General features: G+C 38.2%; 1 pseudogene; it reads right to left on the bottom strand.

Annotated features, from left to right (window-relative positions):
• Window positions 1–3190: 3190 nt before the first annotated feature.
• On the bottom strand, window positions 3191–15219 carry LOC144368284 (carnosine N-methyltransferase-like; annotated as a pseudogene).
• Window positions 15220–15609: the final 390 nt, after the last annotated feature.

The following is a 15609-nucleotide window of genomic DNA, read 5'->3' as shown; positions in this document are numbered from 1 at the left end:
TTCAAACTAAGAAAATTACGCTAAACATAGGTATTGCTTTTGTTGTAGCAGGATTTGTACAGGTCATCTAGGGTCAGGGGAGGGCATGAGGCCAGGATGGGAGGCACAGCTGGGCACACACTTTATAATGATGCACACATATACATATATGCACACACTCAGATGCACACAAGGGCAGAGATGTTTTTATTATGTGCATAGGCTAGAAGAGGGTCCCTATGTCGTGAGTAGATGGTTTTATGTTACAGGGACCTGGTCCTAGTTCTAGAGCCATCCCCAGGATGTGTACAAGAAGACCTATAGCCAACTTCTTTGTCTTGTCCACTCTGTGATGAGTGTGTAATTTCTCTAGTTGCCTCACTAGACTTGATGCTGCTGTGACATCCAGATTCTGGGAGGAGGAACTTACCTATGCAGTAAGTACAAACATGGTTAACATAGCCTTAATAAGTTATGTCCTCTGACCTATTCACTTGGGCAAAGGGGTGGAGAATCACCACCCTTAGAATCCAGGATCATGATCACTGAACAGATGTCTGCCCCTGATTTTCCTTTTGGTCAGGTTGTCTTTTGTGCCTATGCCCCAGCCTAGAAAATACCAAGACAGAATGGTCCTGCCACCCATAAATCAACACCTCATCATTTTGAAAATTATTCATTTGTGGTTAAAGCTAATTTAAGAAAGAAATGTTGAGGCTTTCATAGTTTAGCAGCTAGGACTAAACTTAAGAAATACAGAATTAAGTAAGTCCTCCAATGACTCTTCTATTATTCATTGATACCACATTTTTGAGTTTAGAATATCTTAACTGAAAAGCTACAAGAAAAAAAGTGATGCAAATATTTGTAGAACATTTAAAATCAACACTCATGAGTGAGAAATTAAAACAAATAAAATATCTAACTTCGGAGTTAACTAATATTTATTCTATAATTTGAAAATGTAGGTAACATTATTAAAGGATAAAACCTGATAGTAAAAAAAAAAAGGTAACAAAAACAATCCATCAGTTTTGATCTGTTTTTGAATTTGTGAGAAGAAGATCTTTTGGTTTGATACAAGTTGAGAAAACACTAGTGAGCGAATAAAAGGCATTTTAAAAATTATTCAAAACCAGCATGCATTCCTTGCTGTTCAACGGATGTTTTTAAATATATATGCTCCTTATTTTTTCTTAAAAATAATTTTGTTTTTTTCCCATTTTGCAGTTAATTTCAAGTTTTTTTTTTCAAATAAGTGATAAGAATTTCTACCAAATATATGCCTGCCAAGTACTGAGGGACATAAAAATATCATAGTTTTATTTTGTTTTGAAAAACCTCAGGTTTCAGATTTCTCTAAATTGACAAGTCAAATTAACTTCGTGGAACCCTACCCTGCATACCAGGAATAAAGATCAAAGTGCTCCCTCACTCTATGCAGAACCCGCCCTCAGATCTAATGATTCACAATTAATTTTCTTATAAAAACCATGACACTTATGTTACCAGCACATTAAGTCCCTCTAATCCAACTGCCAAAGAGATAATTTAAAGCAATCATACTCGTCTATAAATATATTCAATAAAAGTTCTTTCTTTTCTCCAAGAAAAGTTTAAAACATTATTCACCTTTACTCTCCAAAGATTGAAAACAGAATTACAAACATTAAAATAAAAAAAGAAGAAAGGAAGGAAGAAAGAGAGAGAGAGAAAGAAAAACTTCACCTAATCAAGATCTGCTAAAGGTAGTAATTTATGGCAGCATATGTAATTTTTAAGCTCCATCTATCAAGGAACAAAATTGTGTTAATATGAAATGACATGAATGCCTTCTTCTTAAGGACACACCACAGGGGATAATTGATCCCTGAATTTCATAGTCAAGATTTTCCACATTAATAACATTATGACAGTTTTTACTAGTATATGATTAACTAAAAAAGTGCTTCCTTTCATGATCCTAGTAATCCAAAAATTTTAAAAAGTACATTATTGTAAACATCACACTGGACAAAGTGTATTCACTTTTAGTTTGAAATCATACATTTCGAATGGGCAGATGTTTATTTTCCATTCTTGTAGTGCTACTTTTAAAAAGACTTTTGTGTCTTACTTAGAATGTTGAGATCATTTCAAAGTGATCCATGATGAGTTTGCTTTCATAAAGTGTTCTATTTAATGTGCATAAAAGACTTAATTACCCAATTATATTTTACTGATTAACTTTAATATTTCATACAAATTAAATAGCTGATTCTTCTCTAAATTCAGGTGAACCAGAAAAAAATACAATCAAATAATTTGGAAGGAAAATGAATAAATTTATATTTTATATATAGATTGCTCAGGAAGAAAGCAAATAAAATGACAATTCCACATGTTGAATGTAACGGAATCTTAAACTTCCAAAAATAGCATATGAAATGCATATAAAACAATACAAAGGCGATTATTATAGACTTCAATACAATCAGTCATTACAATGGCAGACTTGTGAGAGTTTCATGAAGACACTGGAGATTAGTTTTTTTCAATTGAAAGACAATTGTGGGCTTCAGTGAAAAAGTATATATGAAGGTTATTTCCTCCATCTTTACTTGTGCAATGGAAATCTGCATTGCATACTTTATTTAGGAACAAAAGAATTGGTAACTTAAAGTGAATAGACACTATTTCTACATATTATTAGTGTTAGGGTCGGGCAAACGTCGGAGGAAGAGACCACCAAGAGACTTGTCTCATGCAAAAGGAAAAGGTTTGGGGGGGGAGCGGGGGGGGGGGACCAGCATGCTAGGGCCCAGAGCTCTCCTGAGAGAAACTGGAGCCCAGAGTACAGCTTAAGCAGAGTTTTTATACAGTGTTTAAACAGGGAAGCTCATATGGCAGTTAGGGTGCAAGAGTGGGATTGTTACAAAATAACCATTACAGAATAATCATGTGTTTTGTCAGGGGGTGTTGGGTCAGGGTACATTTTGACATAAGTAACTGTTTTTAACATAAGTTTCGGGTTCCAGGAAAACAGAACTTAAATTTACAGAAAAGCAAAACTTAAACTTAACAGGAGAGAAACACTTAAATTTAACCTTTACATTAGGAATAAGAAGACATCACTGATTTGATGTCTTGTAATCACTGATAGTTGATTTTGAGTTGTTTATCTCAGCATTTGTTCTTATTAAACTTTTCTGAATGATATATCCTAAAACCATTATTGTGTCTTATGAACTACAAATAAGACAAATTCATAATAGTATTTCAAAATAGAGAAATCCTTCACAGTCTATGTTGACAATACGGATTCTTTGTCCACCTGTACCTGGAATCTATTTTGCAGAACAACATTGTTTATATCCTCATAGCTCAATTCTATGGAATAATTCTTTGCCAAATTTTCAAAGTGGTCCAGCAGAGAACCAAGATTTATCAAAATTCACCTGGCTTGTATGTGTTTCATATTATATCAATATAGTCAATTACATTGTGAGCTGTGCCTATGCAGAGTGCCACCTACCGCATTATGAATAAATCTCCTGAAAATCTTCTGCTGTCAAACAAAATTTAGAACCAGGAGGAAAACTGTGGGGGTCAATATCAGGGAAAAAAAATGGGTGGCATCTGATCTTCTGATCTCCCATTATTGCTAAACAGGTAGATCCAGGAATAAAGTGTATGTTTATTAATTTTAGAACATCTGTTCAGAACAAGGTTGAGATAAAAGAGCCTAAAACAACAACAACAACAACAACAAAAAACACTTAATTCCTATCCTTGACAAGGATCACCTAGCACAGCTAATTCCCAGTCCAGATTTCCTAGTTCAGCAACAGGTATCAGAATAAGTTCTTTAGTAGGATCCCATCTGTCTTAGAAAAACTCAAAATTTCTTTAATGATTAGCTCAAAAGCCACGCAGAGAACTGCACTTGCATTTTTCTTACTCTCACGGAGGTTGCCCAAGCATCCCCTGCAGCCCTTGTGCAGCTGAGAAAGGGTCAGTGGGAGGCAACAGTGTTGCTGGATTGCCTGCTGGCCCTAGGCATCTCAGCCTTGCTGCTCCTAGCTACTGAAAGCGCTGTGGCGGCTGGTTTCCTCCAGATGGCGCTCGTTGCAGACATGCCCTGAACAGGCTGCCCACCCCTCCCCCACCAATCTCAGGGTTCCAAACACACTGGGGTCTGACTGGTTTTCAGCTACTGAGCTTGTATGGCCTTCAAGGAGTGATTATAGTTGCTTTCAAGTATATAGATTAACAATAAAGTGCTTTAATGTATATTTTCATGATATAATTAACAAATTTGCATGAATGTAAGACAAAAAATTCTTGCAAATTGTCAAGCTAATATTGAGTGTTATCTTTGTAGTATATGAAGTTTGATGTCAATGTCTTACCAAATTATCTGTTCTCTGACACTGCCTGTACCTGGGCATCAGAGATATATGTAAATTGGCAGGTCTGCAGTATAAGTTGGTTGGCTAGCTGGAATAAGATTTATTCCCAAGTATTTTTAAAATAGTTTTTGTTGTAAATGAATACATTTTATATATTTGTATTTGATGCTGAGGATCAAACCCAGTGCCTCATGCATGCTAGGTTAGCGCTCCACCACTGAGCTACTAACCCCAGTTTCTATTCCCAAGTATTTGTGAGGCTATTGTGAATGAGATACTTTTCCTGATTTCTCTCTCTGCAGATGCATCACTGGAGAAGAGGAAAGCAATTAATTTATGTAAGCTGACCTTTTATCCTGCTACTTTGTTGAATTTGTTTATCAACTTTAGAAGTTTTCTGGTGGAGTTTTTGGGGACTTCTAAATATAGGATCGTGTCAACAGCAAACAGAGATAACTTGACTTGTTTTCCTATTTGTATCCCTTTAATTTCTTTCTTTTGCTGGATTATTTTGGTGATAGTTTCAAGGACTATAGTGTATAGTAATGATGAAAGTGGATACCCTGTCTTGTTATTGATTTTAGAGGAAATGTCTTCAGTTTTTATCCCTAAGTATGATGTAGGCCTTGAATTTGTCATATATAGCCTTTACAGTATTGTAATAATTTCCTTCCATTCCTAGTGTTTTAAACACTAGGGTTTCTCCAGTAGTTTCAACATGAATGGGTGATGGACTTTTTTGTATAGTTTTCTCGAATCACTTGGGATAATCACATGATTCTTATACTTAATAATCACATAATTCATGTGGTGAATGGCATTTATTGATTTGCATAAGTTGAACTACCCTTACATTCCTGGGATAAAATACACTTGATCTTGTTGTACTATCTTCCTCAGTGATTTTAAATGTGGCATGTCAATTTGTTATTTTGGATTTTCACGTCAATTTTCATCAGGTATATTGGTCTGATATGTCTTTGTCTGGTTTTGTTTTCAGGGTGACATTGGCTTATAGAGTGACATTTGACAGTGTTCCTTCCTTTTCTATTTCATCGAAAATTTTGATGAGAAATGGCATTAGTTCTTTTTTTAAAGTCTTACAGACCTCAGCTGAGATTTCTCTTGGTCCTAGGTTTTCTTTGTTAGAAAGCTTTAATTGCTGCTTCAATTATATTGCTTCATCTTGGTCTGTTCAAATTTTCCAGATACTCATGATTCATTTTTGGTCAGTCATATGTGTCTCGGCATTTGGCAATATATTCTAGATTTTCTAATTTATTGATATAAGTTTTCACAACAGTTTCTAATGATCCTCTGAATTTCAGAATTGTCTGTGGTGATATCTCCTTTTTCATCTATGATTGTGTTGACTTGACTCTTTCTATTTTTTTTAGTTAATTTGGCTAAGATTTTATCAGTCTTATCTTCTAAAAGGACCAAAAATCTCATTGATCTTTGGTAGTTTTACACTTTCATTAATTCTATTATGAAGTCAGTGTTAGTATAAGTATTCCAGGAAGAATAAAGAGATTCTTGGCCACCAATATCCGACATTAGGAAATGTACATCATTAATCACTATCTCTTCTACCTTACTGCCTACTGTAGAGTATATATGTACTATTTTATTCATATAAAATTATTAAAGGTGGATCTCACTATTGAAGTATGCTTTCCCCCTTCATATCAATGTAAACCCTTACTTTCCACTATTTTTACTATTTTTAAAAGTCTGCTTTATTTTTTTTTCAGTTTTTCTACCAGATATTTCCCCAGGAAATAGATGAGAATTAGCAATTAAAAATCAAGAAGTCACTGAATACCACGCTGAAAAGATAATATTTGAGCAAACTTTGAATGTTAAATTTAAAAAAATAGCAAACACTTACTTGAGTTGTACCGATTCTTGTTTCCTTTTTCTACTCTTTTTGAGTTAAAATGTGTCAAACATTGTTAAATCACACTTATGGCTTCTGTGGTCTTCTTCTTATGCAAGAGACCAAGTGACTATTATACTTCTTATGCAGTGTGATCATTTTAAATCTAAACTTCTCCTGTAACCATATTTTGACACCACAGCCAAAAAGAGAATAAGTGAAATGGAAGCTCAGACAATAGAAAATGAAGATTGAAAACTGGCCTTTGTCTTCCAAATTTATCATATAAACTAAAAAATATTTATTTGAAGGAAATTGATTAGATATTTTCCCTCCACATCTTTAATCACACACAAAAAAAGACTTCCCCTTGACATGGAGCAAAGCTAAAGAAATTATAAAAATATTGAAAAACTAACATCCTTTTGTCAGTAAGAGCTTATGTTCTATGATGTTTTCAAATGTTTCAAGAAACTAGGGTTTACATTAATATTGTGAGAGTTAAGTATCTTTTTTAATGTAGTATAATTTTCTTCTTGAAAAATTTTAAGGAGAACGTATAATTTTGAAAATAAAAAAAAGAACGTTTTTATAGATGCTAGTTTCCCCCGCATTGTCCAAACCTACAGTGATAATTTTGTTATCCTGCTTAGTGAATAGCCTCCATATCCTGTTTTAGAGAATTCCCATCTTGTGCAGTTGACCCCATCCAGCTACTTGGGCCACATGGCCTGGCCACCCCTGGCTTAGGCTAAAAAATACAGAGAAGCATTTGAGCATCTGCTTCTGTTGCTTTTGCCATTCTCAACCTGGTCACTGGTCCTCTTCCAGGGAACCAAGGGCAGGCTAACACCCAGGGCACTCTGCTCTGAGCAAGGCCCCATTGCTGGTGCCACCTGCTCCTGGACATTGTCACCACTTTACCACGAGTTTTATGGGCCCCCAGTCCTCCCCTAGCTCCTTTTGGGTGACTGAAGTCTGAATTCTCTCCTTGTTCCTAAGGTTTGGGAAGTTTTCTGAGCATTTCATTGAAAAAATTGTGCCCTCCTTTAGTTTGTATTTTGAAAACACCAAAGATTCTTAGATTTGGTCTTTTAATGTTATCTCAGATTTCTTCAATATTCTGGTCAGGGTTACTTAATATCTTTTCTTTATTTTTGACTCTATGTTCAGTATTATATACTTTACCTTCAAAGCCTGACATTCTGCCTTCAAAAATGATTTATTGAGTCTTTAATTTCCAGGATTTCCATTTGGTCCTTTTTAAGAATCTCTCTTTTTATTTAAATGATCATTCACTTCCTGTATTTCATCTCTAGTTCATTCCTTAAAACTTTTAAGTCACTGAACATTTTAAGTACAAACTTTCTAAATTCTTTCTTCATCATTTCCTTAACTGTGATGTCAATGGGATCAGTTGTTGATCAGTGTTGTGAGCTATTTGGAGATTGTTTGATACTTTACTTTTTCACTTATATGTCTATTCATCTTCTGGGATGATTATTGCTTCTACTTTTATACAAGGAACTATTTCATGAGCTGCTTTCTCTTAAGAGAACCTGGTTGGGAGAATATCCATTTGTTCATACTTACTACACTCAATGTGTGTCCTCTTCTCTTCTCACAATCAGCACGACATGAGAGAGTGGTATAAACATTAAACCCTGTTTTTTCAAGCACTTCAGAACAAACCATATACTAATCAACCTTATGAGAAACAAAAACTAGTTAAAACTGTTTTTCACAGTTCCTCTAACCCCAAGTATAAAATCATAGTAATGATCTGGAAGTTGTTGAGAAATTAATTACTAAAGATTGCAACATTACTATTATATTACATAGTGAAGAAGAGGGGAGTATAGATGAATTGCAGGGGGTGGGGCAGGGAAGAAGAGATAGAAAAATATCAACCAGGAGAAAAAAACATGCTGGTTGCCATTCTCCTAGCCAAAAAGATGCTGATCTCACCCACTGTTCTCTGAAGATCAGACCCCAGGATAACTACTCAGAAGTATTCTTTATAAAAATGTATCTACCTTGCTTCAGATGGTAATACACATTTATATGACCTCTGTTTCAGAATACTGTTATACAAAAACGATCATGAATATTTCTTATAAGAGCTTGTTGCACTGGAACAAAGAGAACCTGGGTCATGCAGGTGTCCTCCTACCTGCATGTGCTTCAATCTCCTGATAATCCCAATGACCTCCAGGCCCTCCTGAGCACAGAGTCCATCTAAGAAGTCACAGTCTGGGCAGCATTTGTCAATAGAAGCTAGGAGACCACACCATGAAGAATCATCCTAGGGGCTGAGGGTGAGTGTGAAGGGCTGTCCCTCCTCTCCCTGTCCCCTGTGGATAAGTGCTGCTTATCAAAAATCTCCTCCAGAATCAGCCTGCAGCTAAGGATAATTTGCATGATGGACAGAAATCTCTTAGATTGGAACAAGAGAAGACGTGACAAGCCAGCCCAGCCGAGGCCTCAGGAGGCAGACTCAGGGGAACCTCCACCCTGGTCTGCACACCCCTCCTTCTCGGGCTTCTCTGTTACTGCACAAGTTCTTCCTCAAGGAACCGACCCATGGAGCCCAGAGTTCTGGGATCAACCTGGAGCTTGCTCTCAGCTCAGCATGGCTCTGCCTTTGGGGGGCAGGATCCTCAGGATTTTAGACCCACACTTGCTTACTGGTTGCTGTGAGTCTGAGGGGCCATAGCTGCCAGAAGAGAGGGGCTGCTGCTCACATGGTCAATGACACCACCTTCCAGTCAGCCCATGGGACACTGGACTTACACTGAAGGGAGGGGGCTACCAGAAAGCCAAGAGCATCCTTGAAGTGAGCCTGGACTAGGCAGGCAGAAAATCCTTTGGAAATCTTTCTCAATGTTAATCCCACCTCTCCTTTTCTCTCTGTGGAGTCACCTTGGCCTCCTCTGACCTGACTCAGCCATCCTCAGTATCTGGCCATCAGTAAGACAGCTAGTAACACTGCTCTAAAGGCAAATTGGGGCATAAGTATGGACATTAGTACCAGCAGAAACCATGCAGGCTCCTTTACTTGTCAATTATGATGATAGCAAATGACATACACTATCCTTGGTCTGATTTCAGGTTTCAACATAGAAAACCCAGCCACCTGTCCACCAGCAGGAATCAGGTCACAGATGAGACTACTTCTGTACCACAGCACATGGCAGTAGGAGCAGCTGGCAGTGACTCATGGTGACACAGAAGGGTACGTGGGACAGGAAACACCTGCCCAGTGTTATTCTGTGTACCACTCACTGAGCCACGGGCATGACCTTGGTCTCCACTCACTCAGCTGGTTTCCCACTACATCCAAGCTATGGAATTAGAGTGGAGATACTGACTGGAAATTGAGTTATCCCAATGGATTTGTTAAAGCCAGGTGAGGTGGTACATGCCTGTAACCCCAGTAAACCAGGAGACAGAGGCAGGTGGATTCCAAGTTTAAAGCCAGCCTCAGTAACTTAGGGAGGCCCTAAGCGACTTATTTCTAAATGAAAAATTAAAAGAAGGGCTGAATTTGTTGCTCAGGGGTGAAACCGCCCTGGGTTCAAACTGCAGTACCAAAAGAAAAAGAAAAAATAATAATTTTTTTTTATTTTAAATTGAAAGTCATATCACTTCCATCCGTATCCATGAAGCAAATAGTTCACAGTTTTCTGGATGGACAGTGTCTCTAGAGAACCTGGTTTCTGCATTAGACACTCACACTCTCTTCCCTGCATTTGAACAGAGTGTGTCAGGAAAAGGACCTCCTTTGACAGGTTGGCCTTGACTGAGAAAACAAAAGATTGTGAGCCTGTAGGATGTCATGGACAGCATGACACATGCTGACCTGACCAAAGCAGTTCTCAGTGTCTGAGGACAAGTTTGTCCAACAGCTCATACAATTAAGAAGTGTGCACATGGGACTTAGGGGAGAGCAAGGACCACCATATTCTTACACCCAAGAAGAAATGCTCACATGCCTCCTAAATCTGATTGAAACTAAACTTTGTGTATCATAAAAGCAAGTACATGTTTGTCCTTGTGGAGATACAGTCTGGGACAGGGACGTAGATAATTTCATAGTGTACTCCCCTAGGAGGAGGGAAAAATGGCACCAAATGAAGCAAAGACAGGTCCATGAAAGAGATCAAGAAACCAGAATGTGTGAATGATCATGGGATTCAGCCCTAATCTATGGCTAGCCTTTCAATGCTATTAAATTTTTAAAAAATGGTCCCAATTAGTTTTACATAACAGGAGAATACATTTTGACACTTTGTACACAAATGGAGCACAACTTCTCGTTCCTCTGGATATACCTGGTGCAGAGACACACCAGTAACAAAATCATTAATGTTTACAAGGTAATAATGTCTGTCTTATTCCACCATCCTTCCCAGCTCCACACCCCCTCCACTCTCCTCTGCCCAATCCAAAGTTACTTCATTCTTTCCTCCCACTCCCTCTTAAGAGATCAGCATCCACTTATCAGAGAAAACATTTGGCTTTTGTTCTTCTATTTCAACATAGTTCTTGAAACACTGGGCAGAACAATTAGACAGATGGAAGAAATAAAATGGATATGTATATGAAAAAAAGAACTTAAATTAGTACTATTAGCTGACAATATGATCCTATACTTAGAAGACCCAAAAAGCTGCACGAGAAAACTTCTAGAACTAGTAAATGATTCAGCAAAATAGCAGAATATAAAATCAACACCCATAAGTCAAAGGCACTTCTGTATACCAGTGACAAATCCTCTGAGATTGAAATGAGGAAAACTACCCTATTTGTATAAACTTCAAAATAAAATAAGATGATTGGGAATCAAAGAAAAAAGTAAAAGACGTATACAATGAAAACTACAGAACCCTAAAGAAAGAAATCATAGAAGATACAGAAATATCTATCTTGCTTTTGGACAGAAAGAATTAACATTATCAAAAAGGATTGCCTTATTTTGCTTACCATGATATTCTTCAGCTCCATCCATTTTCAAGCAAATGCCATAATTTCATTCTTCTCTAATGCTGAGTAATATTGCATTGCATATATTTGCTATATCTTCTTTATCGATCAATTGTTGAAGGGAACCTAGGTTGATTCCATAGTTTAGCTATTGTGAATTGACCTGATATAAACATTGGTGGGGCTGCATTACTGAGGTATGCTGATTTTATGTCCTTTTGTATAAACCAAGGAGTGAGAAAGCTAGGTGAAATGGTAGTTCCATTTCAAGTTTTCTGAGGAATCCCCATACATCTTTTCATAATGGTTGCACCTAATTAACTAAAAAAACTTAACACAAAAAGAAAAACGAAACAAAACAAACAAACAAAACCAAATAACCCAAACAATAAATAGCTAAAGAACTAGACACGTCACAGAAGAAATACAATTGATTAAAAGTATATGAAAAAAATCCAATGTCTCTAGCAATTAAAGAAATGTAAATCAAAACATTCTAAGATTTCATCTCACTCCATTTAGAATGGCAATCATGGAGAATATAAGCAACAATAATTGTTGGTGAGGATATGAGGGGAAAGGGTATGATGATCAGTTTTTGATAATAAAACAACTTGCGTGGGTGAAAATTGAGAGCTCAAAGCAGCCAGTGTTTCTCTGGACAACTGTTTTTCAAGAATGTCCTGAAGTAAAGATTTACTTAGGTAGTATTTACTCCTGCATCCTCCTGAACCCAAGTGTCTGGCTGACACAGATGGCCTCAGACCTCAGCACCAAACACACTCACTATGGGATGACAGTGATCATGAGACAGGGAGGAGGATGTGAGGTTTCCACAGTGAAACAGACACATAATCATGAGCAAGGCTGAGAGGGGCTGGGTCAGCCATCCCAGTTCTGTAGGTTTTATCCACATTTGGATGAAAAGGGCATTGTGAAGGAGCCCTCAGTGGACTGCTGGTGTGGGGTACAGACTGGGTGAATGGCTCCCCCAATCAGGTCAATGGCTGCCTGAGCTGGAGTGTGATCCTCCCTGCAGGAGCTCCTTGTCTGGAGCATGTTCAGGCTCTTTCCACCCTCTGCAGGGCCTCTCCTCTCCCACCATTCTCACCCCTTTCTGCACCTCATGGGTCTCCACTCCATGGCGTCCTGTCTCAATCCCTCCCCTCTGTACACCCAGGCCTCTCCCTCTGCACCTTGCCAGACCCTGCAGAGGAGACTAGGCCTAGAAATATGGCCAGACGATTCTCTGAACCCTGCTGCAGGCCAGCAATAGGGGCACCACAGCAAACATTCCCAGAGGTTCTCAGCCTCCTCCAGAGTCAGGTAGATAACAGGAGACTGGCCTGAGCACCCTGGTGGCCATCTCCTATGCCCTAGACCAACCTATCAGGACCTCCAAGTCAGCCCCAGGACCATCAGAGGTTGGTGGACGCCTGCAGCTTTAAATACCTGACTTCACCTGCCCAAATATCTACATACCTAAAGATCCTTTGTCACCAAATTGATACTGTCTGGCTCCATCCTCATCCTTCATGGAAAATGAACAATTTACTATACAAATGAAAACTAGGATCACAATCTAAACATTGGGAAATGAGTATCATTCATTCATTCACTGAAATGCTTGTAAAGAGCTTTAAGTTTCACAATGACTAACCAATATTAAACACAGGCAGTAGTAAAAGAGAAAAACTGAAGTTTGTGGATAACATGTGCAAGTGGTGGCCAGGCAGGGGGATCAGCAGGGGAGTCAGGTCTGTCAGCTGCAGGATCAGGTGGAGGAGTGAGGAGTGCGAGGTGGCTTGCTGGTCTTTGGCCTCTAAGCTGCAATGGCTGTGTGAGGAGCATGATGATGCTACCTCTCAGCTGAGCTTCACTCAGGTTGCCTTGCAGCAGGTGATGGATGAGCATGAAGTACTATGTGGGAGGCTATTTCAGGCTGAGAGGTCAGCATTGGTAGGTCAGCATTGCCCCCAAAGTTTGTACCTGTTATGGGAGCCCAAAAGCATTGTGCTGTGGCATGGCCCCTGGAAGGAGAGGAGCAGGCAGAGGAGGTGGCACCTGGAGCACAAGGCATGCCACATTTGGAAGCCCAGATGCCAGCCCCAGCATCTTTGCTTTGTGTGCCAGGACACCCATGTCCTTAGTCCCAAGCAATGCAACCCCATGTGCAAATGTCTGTACTCTACATTCAGTGCCAATCCCAGTGGGGTTCCCATACTCCTCTACAAGCCTCTGTAATAATGAAATCAGGATCAGCAGGAGCAACAGCCACAGCACTGGCAGCAGTTGCACCACAATTGCTTCCTGTAGTGACCTATCCACCTCGCTTGTGGGCTCCAGTGGGGTGCCAGGAGGGAATGGCTCCTCAATGTGTCCAGAGTTACTGGTGTGACCAGAGTTGCCTGAGTTGCTGGGGCCAGGATAAATATCCTGAGAACCTCCCAGGTAGATGCAACCTGGGAGATTAAAAAAAAAAAACTCCCATGCAAAAAGAAGGTCCTGAAGGTCCCCAGAGAATGACTTCCTTGAGGGGAAGCATAAGTCAAAGCCAGAAATAGGGTCAGGAGAGGCCCCAGGGGAGAGACCCCATGTGGGAGAGCATGAGTCTTAGCCTGGTGCTTTTAATTAAAAAAAGAATGTCATTGGGATTTTAATAGGAATTGCATGAAATCTTTGTAAATGTTTTGGTATTATGACCATTTTGGCTATATTAATTCTGCCTATCCAAGAGCATGAGAAATCTTCCCATCTTCTAAGATCTTTTTCAATTACTTTCTTTGGTATTGTTTAATTTTTATTGTAGAGGTCTTTCACCTCTTTTGTTAGATTGATTCACAAGTTTTTTTTGTTGTTGTTATTGTTATTGTTTGTTTGTTTGTTGGGTTTTGCTTTGTGTTGAGGTGAGAGTGAATGAGGAGGTTTTCCTAATTTCTCTTGCTGTAGATTCATTGCTTATGTATAGAAATGCATGTTTCATGGGTATTGATTTTATGTCCTAATTTGCTGAATATATGTATTGGTTCTAGATGTTTTCTGGGGAATTTTTTTTGGATCTTCTAAATATAGAAGTATGTCATAAGCAAATAGTGAAAATTTGAGTTCTTTTTTCTATTCATATCCCTTTAATTTCTTTCATCTGTCTGATTCCTCTGACTAGAGTTTAAAGATTATATTGAATAGAAGGGATGAAAGAGGACATCCCAGCCTTGCTTGAGTTTCATTAGAGAAAATGCTTTCTGTTTTTCTCATTTAGAATGATGTTGGCCTTGGGCTTAGCACAGAGAGTGTTTACAATGTGGAGGTATTGCACCTTGTTTGTTTAGAGCTCATCATGGGCATCTTCAAGCATGACCTCTTGTGGTATGAGATGACAGGGTCAGGTGATAAGCAAAAAAAATGGATTCATCATCAGGAGTCATGGAAGAAGAAGATTAATTCAAATGACTGGATTAGATCCTACTAAATAGAAAAGAGTTTTGTTTTCAAATTTCAAATAAGGGGGATGTAATCTTGAAATCCCACCAGAAAATCTCTCCAATTATTAAAATACAATTCTTTGTGTATATTTTCATTCTGAATCAAAAAGAAGTTTTAAATTTTTCTGTCTAAAAATGTCTGGAGATTCAGAAAGATTGAGACATCTGTAGGTTTGGCATTCAAAGCAGAAATGGAATCTATTCCCATTCTCAAAATCATAGCTATGCCTCCCTTTAAATCCATAATTATATGATCAAAATATTTGAAGAGCAAAATCTTTTTTCCTGAATTAACATATTTTCATAAATACAAAATATTAATGTATGGGTCTAGGTTTCAGTTTTTAAAGCAATAATCACACACTCTCCAATAACACACTTGAACATGAAAATACACTTACTAAGAGAATAGTTGCAGCTCGGAATGTGGCATGTGCTCACAATGAAAGTTCCATGTTGACCAGTCACCATGGTAATGTGGGATACATATCTTACCTTCCATTTCCACTCAGTTGATCTAGTGAGTGAGTTGGTATCAGAGTTGGAGAAGAGTAGGGAGGTTTTGAGTTCCTGGTCGGCCATGGGAAATCTAAACTGCTGTGGGGAAGGTATGTTGTCAGTGATATTTTTAAGTCTGTTTCTTCAAAGGGCAGTTAACGTTTACTGAATATATTTTTCTCTTGATTTTTTTCATCTCTGACCCTGAATGTTCTCTCCTAAGATTTAAGTATTTGATAATATTGTTTTATCACTCAATTCATATATTTGCTTGTACTATTGACCTGGTTATTGAAAATGTTTTTCTAAATTTAGAAAAATGAACCATTACTAATGCTAATATCATGTGTGCTCTTAAAATAAATAAATAAATAGGGGGAGAACATCTACCTTG

The sequence above is a fragment of the Ictidomys tridecemlineatus genome, chromosome 2 (genome assembly GCF_052094955.1).
Source record: "Ictidomys tridecemlineatus isolate mIctTri1 chromosome 2, mIctTri1.hap1, whole genome shotgun sequence".
Classification (NCBI taxonomy): Eukaryota; Metazoa; Chordata; class Mammalia; order Rodentia; family Sciuridae; genus Ictidomys; species Ictidomys tridecemlineatus.
The sequence above is the reverse complement of the archived record's forward strand: the minus strand, read 5'-3'. Positions and strand labels throughout refer to the sequence as shown.